At 36.3% G+C, this 13,807-nt stretch overlaps 1 protein-coding gene across 1 annotated transcript in view; it reads left to right on the forward strand.

Moving 5' to 3' along the window:
- Positions 1 to 13,807, forward strand: part of FAM155A (family with sequence similarity 155 member A) — a 430,602-nt gene that overhangs the window by 356,122 nt on the left and 60,673 nt on the right.

Raw genomic sequence — 13,807 nt, forward strand, 5'->3', positions numbered from 1 at the left:
TTAATGGTAATCTGCAACTCAGACACTCTCTACCACAAAGATTCATTCAGTGAAAGATTTCAACATTTATAAGGAGCTGGCCATTATTAACTAACTTACTATTATTATATAGTTCAACAGCTGTGTGTCAGATGATTTATATGTATAAAAAATTAGGGTCCAAAATAATCCATACAAAGATAAAGAGATCTGAAAGTCATGGAAATAATACCCTCCTATACCAACAGAAGCAAAAAATTTTCTTTTCTATTTTTAGTATGATTTATTTGGAGGCTTCTTGTTTCATAATTTGGCTATTGATTAATGGGTGCTGATATGCAAATAAGCTCCACAGTGTACCTACTGTATTCAAAATGTGCAAACTATATTTTACAGATAAGAAGCTGCTTATAAGATAGGAAAACATGTTTTTGAAAGGCCACCACTACAATRGTTGAGCTTGCTATGAAGATTAGCRTGTTATTTAGTTTTAGTAGTCTATAAACCAATAATCTTTGTTCTAGAGGAAAATTGTTTTGGGTAGCATCTGCCAGAGGCCAATAGTACCACGAGTGGAATCCACCCTCCCACATGTTATATAATTTTGAGATGATGCATGAAGTTAAAAAAAAATAAAAAGTTTGGGAACATTCCAGCTCTCTCATCTGCCATCATGTCACAGAACCACGTAACTGCAGAATGGTTAAGGTTGGAAGGAACCTCAAGAGATCATCTAGTCCAACCCCCTCCCTGCTCAAGCAGGGACACCAAGAGCATGTGGCACAGGGTGGCATCCTGGYGAGTTTTGACGACCTCCGGAGAAGGAGACTCCACAGCCTCCCTGGACAGCCTGTTCCAGTGCTCTGTCCCCCTCACAGGAAAGAAGTTCTTCCTCACATGCAGATGGAACTTCCTGTGTTTCAACTTATACCCATTTCCCCTTGTCCTGTCACAGGCCACCACTGAGAAGAGCTTGACCCCTTCCTCCCTACATTCCACCTTCATGAACTTATACATATTGATCATATTCCCTTTCACCCTTCTCTCCTCCAGAGAAAACAGGCCCGACTCAGTCTCTCCTCATAGACTGATAGATGCTCCAGTCCCTTAATCATCTTTGTCGCTCTCCGCTGGACCTTCTCTACAAGCTCCACATCTCTCTTGTACTGCGGAGCCCAGAATTGCACCCAATACTCCAGGTGCGGCCTCACGAGAGCTGAATAGAGGGGCAGAATCACCTCGCTTGACCTGCTCGCAACACTCCTCCTCATGCAGGCCAGGATCCCATTGGCCTTCTTGGCCACGAGGGCACTGCTGCCTCGTGATTAACTTGGTGTCTTTCAGGACTCCCAGGTCCCTCTCTAAGGAGCTGCTCTCCAGCAGGTCAACACCTAATCTGTACTGGTGCCTGGCGTTATCTCGTCCCAGTTGCAGGATCCTGCACTTATTCCATTCTGTACTTGTCCTTGTTGAAYCTCAAGAGGTTCCTGTCTGCCCAACTCTCCAGTCTGTCCAGGTCCCTCTGGATAGCAGCACAGCCCTCCGGAGTGTCGGCCACTCCAACCAGCTTGGTATCATCTGCAAACTTACTCAGGGTGCACTCCGTGCCCTTGTCCAAATCATTGATGAACAGGTTGAACAACACTGTGCCCAGTACTAACACCTTGGGGACACCACTGGCCTGCAACTGGACTCGGTCCCATTTATCACCACCCTCTGAGCTCTGCCATCCAGCCAGTTCTCGATCCACCTCAATATAGGTGGATTCTATATCAGATCCTGAGGCTCAATCTTCCTCATATAGGCTTCTTGACACTCAGAAGTTAAAAGGGGATGGACCCTTAAGCCTCTTATAAAAGAGAAAATATATKACTCTTGCTCTATTTCATTTCAAGTGAACCTTGAAACTTAAAGATTGCAATTATCTGCTCATTTTGCTCCTCTGAAACTGGTAGGTTTCACCCTGCCCAGTTTCCCTTGCCCTCCTTTGAGAGCAATCATTACTGATTTCTCTTCTAACATAGCTCTCTATCTCTACCTGTTTTTCACAGTGAGGGAGAGAAAAAAAAAATGTTCAGACCATCTCTCAGTCAGAATCATATTAATTACAATTATAGCATTTTGAGAGCAGGGAATGAGAGCTACTTGCTAAATTCATAATGTGCTTCAGATATATGTGCATTAACATTCATCTAAGAATATTTTTTTTTTGCCCTTCTATGAAGGAACACTGAGTTCCTCACTTCCTGAAATGTGAACTACCTCTTTTTAACACAGAACGATAAAGCATAGTATGGGTATGTGCTTTCTATTTATGTCCTTGATGTCGTTCATCTGTTGATCACGATGAAAGTTTTCAATCATATCAGTGTTGTATTTGAGAATAAGACAGCTTATACATTACATTGTCAATGCAGCATAAAAATAAGAAATCAGGTTAGATTTTTCTTTGAGTCATTCTTAATATAATATGATAAAGATGCATACTGTCTTAATTCAAGCTTATTTTGATTACAAAGTGTATAGATTTATAGTAACTTTCAGATAATCTTTGACATTTGAACAATTGCATAAAATTGATGGAGCAGCTTAAAAAAAATCTCTTTTCCAAGTAGTGGTAATATCCACAATGCAGTTATATGGTCATGAACCGGAAATGTAGCACATCCCCAGTGATTACACATATTCAATTACACTGATTAGTTGCAGAAACAACATTTATAATTTTCAGTAATGTTGAACAGCGCACAAATAGCAGCAGTTTGGAAAAAGCCTCTTTAGTAACACACTAATATTTATGGATTAATTTATCCAGCAAATACAAATATTCTGCTTATTCAGAGCATCCTCTTGCCATGTTATTCTCATTAAGTAACACCTATCTCAGTGCCTGGTCTTGCTGAAATCTATAGGCTTTGCTATAAGAATGCTACTGGGAATTGGTACAGATTGGTTAAAGCGAAAAAAAAAAAGATTATCCACAGGATCTCACTGGGGAAGAGCAATCTTACAGCTATAGAGAAGTGAATTGGATTTGAATTAGTCTTCTATTATTATTATTATTATTATTATTGTTGTTGTTGTTGTTGTTGTTATGTTTATGTTTATGTTTATGTTTATGTTTATGTTTATGTTTATGTTTATGTTTATAATATATCTATGTTATATTATTATTATTACATGTACATACTTGCATGTAATATACATGATATATGCACTTATAAAAAAATTATTATTTTTTCTTTATACTGTGAAAAACCAGTAGTGGACATTCATAACAACTTAATACTTTAGAAAACTGATCAGTAGTCTTAGGAAAGGCTATCATATTGTTTTGTAGTCTGACTTTTTTTCCAGTCAGGGAATCTTTGATCAACCGACTTATTCACAAGCATTCTTTGCAGAGTCTCCTAACTCTCTCTAATGCCAAGTTAACATTTCCTTGGATATCTAGGAAAAAGCCAGTCTCAATGGGCTGGGTGTAGGAGAACAAAATAAAAGATAAGTAGAAAGAGGCATTACTTTTTGCTCCAGAAAACTGGTCAGATGATAACAGCTACTAAGGGGAAGAAAAGCGCCAAACAGATAGGGTGATTACNATAAGTACAGATACGACAAAAGGAGGAAAGCAAAAAATGCCATCCAGTAATTATATTGCACAAGACTAAAAATTCTTAATGTATTCAGTCTGGTAAAAAAATATGCTTTTAACAGAAAAGAGAGGAAATTTTGAGAGCAACTCTAGATCTCCATAGTATTAGCAATCCAGAGTATGAAGTAGTATGAGAAATGTGTTCTGTTCTTGGCTGAGCTTGAGAAAATCTCATCATTATTCCATAAATGTTGCCTTGGTTGGGCATATCCCCAAGGAAATGCATGAATTCATGTAGTAACAGACAGAGTGGTGTAAGTTTTGTGAATAACTCTGAAAAAATCTCTGGAACTCTAGAGAGATGGCTTGATAAACATAAACTGGAGTACCGGACAGTATACCAAAATGATTAATATGGTAACATGAAGAAAAGTTAGATTGCTTGTGAATAACTTCATTTATTCTGCAGACATTAAATTAGAATTTACAGCACTTCATTAAGGTGGTTGGTATATCTGCCCTGTGCCAATGTCCTTAGACCATCTAAGTCCAAGGGAACAGACTCTTTACTAATGTACATCAGATGCCTGAAAAAGCCTTATCCAAAATTCATACTTTCTAAGTGACACAGAACACCAAACATTTGAAATAGGCTTGAAAAAAAAAACGAGCTTTGAAATAGACTGCTAAGCTGATGTCAATTGTTTATAGATTGCTACTTTTGCTGCTTCTTAAAAATCATGTTTTCATCATATATATAAATTATATGCTGTGCTTTTAAAAAGATGTGCAAATGGAGCATTAATCCTATTTTTAATAGGAAGGGATGATGTTTTTCAGTTGTGCTCTTTGAATAAATGCGCAATAAAGTTAGGTTCATAGGAAAACACAGACATTCTAGGGATCTAACATTCATTTCCACAWTGAATATTATGTATTTCTGGTATTTTTTTGATTCTAAGAATTTGATTCAAATCTTTAGTGGAGTTAATGGAAAGACTCCCACTGACTAACAATCAATGATGCTCTCATAAGCTTTTTAGATATTCAGTTATTCAGATTTTAACTTGTTAAATAAAAGCCTGGTGCCTACCCCCTTTTCCCTCCCTCTGTGAGCTAAATTTATGCTAATCAGATGCAAATGAATGTCAAGTACCATTGAGAGAAATACTCAATATTTTTCATAGTATTGTTTCTTATCAATGACATCAGAGATATTTTATTTTAATATATTTATTGTGCGCAGGGTTGTGATACRCCTTACAGGAAACAGCTGAAATTTGGAAAAGTAAAGGTGCAGCCCAGATTTAGCTGAGCTTGTGCTTYTGGGGCTGCAAAGGACAAGGGGAAGAAAGGATCATCAGTTCAGAKGTTTAGAAAGATTAATAAAATTAGAAAAATGAAGATTGAGGGTGGCATAATAAAGTTTTTTGTAAATAGGAAAGCTAGATGCAATGATAAAGGGAAAGTCTTTTCTATATCTCGTGGCATAAGACAAGTAATGTTTTTAACGTGAGGCAAAGGATGTTTAAATTAGGCACAGGGGAAAGCTTCCTAATTTTAAGGATGATTAAGAATTGGAATGACTTGCCTAGACAGAATGTTAGGAATCCTTAGACATTTTAAGAACAGATGAGATAAACATCTGYCAAGGATGCATTAGCAAGAAGTGATCCTATCCCAGGAAAAGAAGTTGATTAGATAAATTCTCAAATTCTCTTTCAGCTTTACTTTGTATGTGATTTTTTCTTCTCTTTTTCCCATCCAGAAGAACTGACTGTACATAACAGAAAATACACTGCCAGTACTTAAAATTCTCCTGAAGCTGCTTGTGAAGTGTTCATTCAGGAACACTCACTGACATTAAAATCTACTTAAACAGRTGTTTGAATTCCCTATTTACATAGAGCACTTCTCTGAAAACAGGAATTCAAGGTGATCTTACTCTATAATTCCTACTGCCCCTCTGTTTCAGTGAAGAGTATCTATATTTAGTTAGAAGAAATATATTTTCCTGTTGCACTTTATTACCTTTGTTCTATTTAGTCTGAGTTCAGAATTGAAATGTTTCAAAGGTATTTAGTAATCATGAGAAATAATACAACTTGCTTTCATCACTTTGAATGTTTTTTCTGGAACACTTTTCGTGTTTGCCTTTAATACTCTTGCAGTAAGTAATTTCATTGGAAATTCTTGCATTATAATTGAAGATCTTTCTTCATTTGGGCTTTTGGTGATAAGGTTGTTTTGGTATTTTTGTACACTTCATACTGAAGGACATCTGAAGTCAATGGGCCACAATAAAAAAAAAAAAAGCAATGATGACAAGATGCAGTCTGAAACAGTGCCCACACAGGCTGCACTTTTAGAGATGCAAAAATATTTTCTTTGAATGACGACAAGCAAAATGGGTAGTCACTGCTAACACAGTTGCAGAAGTTCAGAGTGTTTTGGGACATATGTCTCAGGTCCTTTTAAAAAAAATCTTTCTGGCATAAATAAAAAATAAAATATAGCAAAATATAGTGCACTGAACAATTTTTTTTTTTTTTTYTTTTTTGTTAAGAGAGGAAGCATTCTTTTATTGAACACACTATTAATTCAGTCTCTAAATTATCTCTTTTTTCAAAGTTGGCCTTCCCAACAAGATCAATTTTCTGTAGTAAAGAACTTCTTTGTTTTAGTCATCTTCTCTAGAGAGGATTGTTAGTGTTAATAGTTTGTTCTCTGGACAATTAGCATTATAGATTTATAAAGGCATCCTGGGACTGACTAAACATGAGAGTTGCAGTAATTGAAAATGATGAGATGGAGACTGGTTGCTTGACAACAGATGGCCTTTCAATACCGAGTATACCTCATTTTGTCAGATTATAACAGCTAAACAGGCGTTGAACTAGCCTTCCTCTAAGAATAACTAGGTTTCTTGGTTGCTTGTTTCTTTGTGGTGTCAATTTCTGCTTTTCATGTTTTTTTTATGCTGTTTTTTTTAGAAATTTTCTCTAGCAATATAGGAATGCATGGAAGTATTGCAAATAAATCCTGAATTTGGTTTCTCTTGTTCATTTTCCCAGTTCTCAAAATTTTTACTTTGTCACAGGGGACGATGCTCCTGGGGTATTGCATCAGGTGAGCACATCAGGTACTTCCCATTCCTTGTACTGAATGCTACTGGCATTCCTTAGGAAAATAGGACAGGACATCACTTTCAATCCCCTCATCAGAAATTATATTATCAAATTCAGATTGTAAAATTGATATTTTTGAGTATTCGTTTTTAATATTATGATGGTTATTTTGATGAAAGTTTTCTCTTGACCTCTTAAGCTTTAATACCTTCTGCTCACTTATGTTTTAAGATAATAGTGAAACAAATTTCAAACAGCAAAATTATGTTCACACAATTTTARCCCAATGTCTTTCTGAATCCTGCACGCCTGAGGAGGGAAGGAGTTCTCTTCCTATCCTTTACTTTTAGTTGTTGGATCCCTGCTTTTTTGCCCTAGCAGGTTTTCATTTCCTTACTAAGGCATCAATATCCATAAGAAAAATAAAATAAAAAATGATAATAAAAAAACACAGTAGGTATCTTGTCAGACAGATCAGCTCACTGATCTGATTCTCTGTGTGACTGCACAAGCAGATGTGGCAGCAAAAAGGAAAGAACAGGGACTATGGGTCATTTGTCTCAGTGGCAGTACAGATCTATAAGGAATAAAGTAACTTTATAAATGCAGCAGGCACACACATGCATCTTTCATAAGGCTGAGTCTTTGCATCATCTCTAACACAGACTCGATCCAGATAAGAGAGTCTCTACCTCCCAGTGAAGGACCTAGGAAAGAAGAAATAATATCTGCTTTGCCATCAGATTACAAAACTATTCACCAGATAGAACTGAAGAAAAGAAGTAAATATAGATTGTCATACTGAGGATACTAGAAGACTGGTAAAAACACCTTAATTAAGCAGAAGTCACTGGATGAGGGCTGAAATATCTTAATAAACTGTGGCTAGAGCAGCAAAACATTTGTCTTTTATTTTGAATGAACTGAACAGATGGGAGAAAATGTTTTGATCACTGAAGTCTAAAGTCTGGATAAAAAGTAAGGGGAATAAGAAAGTCTCATTAGCAGGAAGAGATGTGAGTGCATCAGCATTGTTGAATTGTTTGAATTTTTTCATAATAGGAATGTAAAATAACTGATTGTTGATTGATAAAGGACTGGTAAATAAGGGAGGGAGAGAGATGCCATATCAAAGACACCACTGATTTTTTTTGATTTAACATAACATGGAAAATAAAGGGATGTAACACTTCCATAGCTTGTAGTGTCTTGTTGTCAAGACCCTGGAAATATTTCTGTGTAAAACGTCAAAATACATGTCTCTTTTACTCATCCTCMATTACATTTAATATACTCTGATGTCCTTTTTTTTTTTTTTCCTTTTGGATATATGTTTCAAATGGAACTTAACTGAACATTAATCCAGTAATTCAGGTGTACAGGACAAAAGAAGGACCTRCAGTTGTGATTGCATTCTCCAACGATGTATCAAATACAGTTTGTRCTACTTTGTTAAGAAATGGGAGTTAAGAAAGTGCTCATTGGATTCTCTAACTGCATTTTCCACTCCCATCTTATTTCCTATGAACATGCTAGATAAGAACATGAAAGGACTCCAAATATTTAAAATTGAACTTGTTCTTTTTTAAGAGAGCTATTTCAAGAAATACCACTATTTCTGCCTATTCCTCAAGCACATGTTGGGAGACTGTTGGGAGAGTGTTCTCAGAGCTATGCTAACAATCACAAAATGGAGAGTTGTGTTTAAATGTGCAAGCAGTCATTATATATATTTTCTGACACTAATACAGTCTTTAAAAGATGAAAACGCAGATGGGAGAAGCTTTCTACCAGTGATGATTGCCATTGTGTGCTTATTAAGTATAGCAGAAAAAAAAATCATTAATCAAAACATAATTTGTCAAATTCTTGATTATACCAATATGACTAATGGGAAAATAACAGCTATTGAGGAAAAAAGGTACAAATTTAGAATGTGACTTTGCATATTTGATTGTGGTTAATAGCTAGCTCAAGACAAAATCAAAATATAGTCTTTGGAAAGCTAGCTAATTTGAGTTAGTCTGGATGAAAATCAAAGGTATGTTATGGTAAATAGTGATAATGTATTAATCAACATTGAATATCAGAATTCTTTGTCTTCTGAGATTTGCATTAGAACTTCAAATGATTGAACAAAAGGTTTTGCAAGATAYTGTATCACAACAATGTCATTTGGAAGAAAGATTACCTTTGCATGGCTTTTATTGATATATTCATAGAGATCTTTTCATTAAATCAATAGAGATAAAATTTTCTRTGTTTCCTAGGAGAGTGTTTTCATTACTGTCTACAGATTTGAAAAACTGCTCCTTCTGTGTACAGTAATAATCCAGGGATACAGTCAGGTACATTGATACTTTCACTCATGGAAAACTTTGATTCCAGTGATGAAGGATAGTCTTGTTTGGATGATATGTGTATGAGGTAGTGTTTGATTTAAGTATACATATTTAACAATGCATTTTAAAATGCTCTAAATAATCAATTGAATAGCATGTGAAAATGAATAGTGTAATTAACTTTACCTAAAGAATAATGATTCACAGATTCACAGATTCACAGAATATTTAAGGTTGGAAGGGACCTCTACAGATCATCCAGTCCAACCYTCCTGCTCAAGCAGGSACACCTACAGCATGTGGCACAGAGYGGCATCCAGGCGGGTTTTGAAGACCTCCAGAGTAGGAGACTCCACAACCTCCCTGGGCAGCCTGTTCCATGATACCTTTTTGCCATCTTGATATTTTTAATTAAAAATCCTAGATAAAAAAAAAAGGGGGGGTGGGGGTTAGATTTCTTCTCAATGGTGTAGAGCTGGATTCGAATCTTTGGTGTAGCGTGCTAACCTATTGTGTTGACCTCAGCAAGGCTTTTGACATCGTCTCCCATAACATCCTCATAGCAAAGCTCCAAAACTGCAGACTGGAGAGGTGGACAGTGAGGTGGATTGAGAACTGGCTGGATGATAGAGTTCAGAGCATGGTTATAAATGGGGCCAAGTCCAGTTAGAGGCCTGTGGCTAGTGGTGTCCCCAAGGGGTCAGTACTGGGTACAGTGCTGTTCAACTTGTTTATCAACGATTTGGATGAGGGCACTGAGYGCGGATGACACCAAGCTGGGTGGAGTGGCCGACACTCCACGGGGCTGTGCTGCCATTCAAAGGGACCTGGACAGGTATAAACTCAGGCATCAGGACAGATTAGGGATTGACCTGCTGGAGAGCAGCTCCACAGAGAGGGACCTGGGAGTCCCGGTGGACAACAGCTGTGTGCCCTCGTGGCCAAGAATGCCAGTGAGATCCCGGCCTGCATCAGGAGGACTATTGCCGACAGGTCGAGGGAGGTGATCCTGCACCTCTCCTCAGCTCTGGTGAGGCCGCACCTGGAGTATTGGGTGCAGTTCTGGGCTCCACAGTAAAAGAGAGATGTGCAGCTTGTAGAGAGGGTCCAACAGAGGGCAACAAAAATGATTAAGGGACTGGAACATCTCTCAGTGGAGGAAAGTCTGAGTGAGTTGGGCCTGTTTAGCCTGGAAAAGAGAAGGCTGAGAGGGGATCTGATTAACATGTATAAGTTCATGAAGGGAGAATATAAGGAGGAAGGGGCCAAGCTCTTCTCAGTGGTGGCCAGTGACAGCACCAGAAGTAATGGGTACAAGTTGAAACACAGGAAGTTCCATCTGCATGTGAGGAGGAACATCTTTCCTGTGAGAGTGGCAGAGCCCTGGAACAGGCTGCCCAGGSAGGTTGTGGAGTCTTCTTCTCTGGAGGTCTTCAAAACCCACCTGGATGCCACCCTGTGTCCCGTGCTCTGGGTGTCCCTGCTGGAGCAGCGGGTTGGACTAGATGATCTCTAGAGGTTCCTTCCAACCTTAATCATTCTGTGAATCTGTGCTGAGAAATTAATACAATGCCAGAGTACAAAAAAAAAAAAAAAAAAAAAAAAAAAGAAAATATTCTGTTTCTTCTAATCTTTATTTATCATTAAGGTTATCAGACAAGTATCACAGAATCACAGAAGTAGATGTTATTTAACATTTTCTCACATTTCAACAGGATTAATACTGATTATTTTCAGTCATAGAGGATGACATTCATTAAATTACATTCAAGTGTTGTGCATTTTGTCTCTGCAACTCAGAACATTTCATTCTCAAATGATTTTTATTATCAGAAAAGCTTCAGCTTACTTTTTGTCACAAGACTTTTGTGTGCTTTCAAATTATTTCCAATGTAGAGTACAAAAAGATTAAGGGATATTTTCTGGAATAGTTTTTTGAAATTTTATGGCTTATGTTTTGTTTTACATCTTTGCACAAAAATCACTTGGCCTGAATTATCATCAACAAGCAGAACTGTGAAAGATCAAAAAGTCTTAAGCCTAACCTTTTGATTTAGATAAAGCTACAGTATCCATAAGAGCTATAATGCAGATGCCTCCTGTCTTTCTTAATCTATCCAGGAGTGTCCTGACCTTCTGCAAAAGCAAAAATACAGATATAAAGGGAAAAAGAAACATGTGACATTGTCAATGGGATCCAACCAATATTTCAATGCTTTTATCATCTCATTGACAAACTAAGATAATTTTCTCACTTTTTGCTACATATGCACTTCCCTCATTTTTTTTTTAATTTCTCTGCTCTAGCATAAACTAGATACATAGTAGAGAAAACAAGCTAGCCATTAGTTAATTGTATCAACTTGTTTGTCATCTGCAGCATTCACTATAGTTTGACTTATGCCCTCAAATTACTTGATTCAGAAAAAAAWATATATATAAAATATTTTTTCTAGCTGGCTAGAAAAATGTTAGCTGTCTAACTTAAATTTAGGAGTGTTTTAGGAGTTTTAGTTATAGAAAGTAGATAGGCTTATTCAGATTTGGTGCTTTTTTAATTGACTGTCAGACTTTTGAGACACAGGCTGACCTCTCTTACAGAGCAAATTAATTGCTTTAATGACTACACAAAATTTGTAAAAATATGTGAAGAAAAAATGTGTCATTAATTATATAGGTCCATTTAAGTTTCAGATATTTGAGTGCATTTTTGTGGATTATAATAAGACTATTTTCCTTTGAAAAGTATTTTCCTTCTGCATCTGTTGTACTAGTCATACTTCCCTGTCTCAGTCATTATTAAAATAATAAAAAAAAAAAAAAAATTGCAAATTCTGTTAGGCCTTACTATAGTGATGATGAGATTTAAGAGATACCTAAAACCAATGGAAGTAAGCACACCTAATATGAATACCTAATAGATATATTATCACTTTACAGAACTCTGAAAAAAGTCTAAAAACCTGTTATTTCTATTATTTCTTCAAAAAATCAATACTAGTATATGAAGAATATGTAAAATGATTTAAGATTTCTAAGCCAAAGATGACAAATTTCTGCAGCTATAATACAGTAGTTTGTGACTAATACAACTATAAGTGATTTGTATGATGTGTGATTTTTACCATCAAAAACCTGAAATATTAACAGACTTCTTTTTAGAAACCCAGACTGTAAGCAGACTCATTTCTTTTAAGGGTTCTTAAATTATTCTATCAAAAATATTTTACAAATAATCTTGAGGTTTCTTCTCTTTTAATTTCACTTTTCAGGAGACAAAAGACAATGATTAAGGTTTTGAATATATAAATGATGTTTGGAGTGAGGGTGGAGCCATTTCACCTGCTTGTGAAGAACCTGGCTTAAAGCATAGAGAGATGCAGAAATTTCATTTTTTGCTAATCATTCCATAACTTTAGAAGAAAGTTTCTTCTAAAGAGAGGGAAGTTCTTTCCCTCTCTTTCTTGGAGGGAAAGCTTTGGTTTTCCACGTCATCCTTCAGTTCTGAAAATCTACAGATGCAAAAAAAAAAAAAAAAAAAAAAAAAAAAAGATCATCTAGTGATTAGTTTATACATCCTTAATGTCAAGCCCATTAATTAGTAGAAATGTGAATTTTAAATTGTTCATAGGAATAACCTCACTCACAGAAGCAGGTAATTTTCCTGAGTAATTATCTGGTTGGATTTATTTTTAAGGGAATTTCCCTTTATGGACAAAAGTGTTAAAAAATCTCTTAGAGGAAAAACAAATAACCTAACAAATTCTCTTCAGAATGGAAGAAAAAATTAAAGCATTCTTCCATTTGCTTAAGAAGAGCAAAAATCACTAGCAGAAACCCAATAATAAAATTTAATCTTATTGCCAAAATCTTTCAGTTCTATTCTGCTCTCTGCTGAGGAAGGGAAACCTCTTTCAGCATGCACATTAAGAGACAGATAAGATTTTTTCTTCCTAACATTTATTATAACTTTCATTGCAAAACTTGCATTGTCTAAAGAGATGGATGGCCTGACACTTTTACTTCATACTAGTACTCCATTTCATAGCCAGTGAGTATGAAGGAGCATTAAAGTTAACAAAAATTAAGGCTTAATGTCTTGCCTATGGGCTCTATCTATACATAATCTTTTGATCAATGTAACAGAATAAGATACCATTTTAATTTTATTATCTCACAATATGTCTGAGTTTGAATATTAAAAGTGGTAATTTCCAATTTTTTGTTACTAGCTTCAGTTACTTTAAACATATTGACTTTTCTTTTCCAAATCTGAGCTATCTACATCCAGATTTGTTGCAGTTCTATTCTTGGGGTGCTGACATTTGCTTAGACGAAAAAATTTACTCAGTGAAAACCCCCATGTGCTCAGCTATCTCAGAACCCTTTGCATGGCTTAGCTTTTGTGTGATTCTTTCCTTCCCCTTTCATGACAGTTTTGAATAAATACTTTTTTCTATTGTATTTAAACATCGCAAATGGAATTGGAACTACCCAGTGCTTTGTGTAGTTGATCTAAGAGGTTAATTGAAATACTCTTAGTATAAGGACATTTCATCTCTSACCTGCAGTCAAAGGAAACACATGACTAGGGGTTGACCTGCTAGAAAGCAGCTGCACAGAGAGGGACCTGGGAGTCCTGGTTGACACTAAGTTAACCATGAGTCAGCAGTGTGCCCTCGTGGCCAAGAAGGCCAATGGGATCCTGGCCTGCATGAGGAGGAGTGTTGCCAGCAGGTCGAGGGAGGGGATTCTGCCCCTCTACT

Source organism: Nothoprocta perdicaria, unplaced genomic scaffold (genome assembly GCF_003342845.1).
Source record: "Nothoprocta perdicaria isolate Ctin4 unplaced genomic scaffold, notPer1 scaffold_148, whole genome shotgun sequence".
Lineage (NCBI taxonomy): Eukaryota > Metazoa > Chordata > Aves > Tinamiformes > Tinamidae > Nothoprocta > Nothoprocta perdicaria.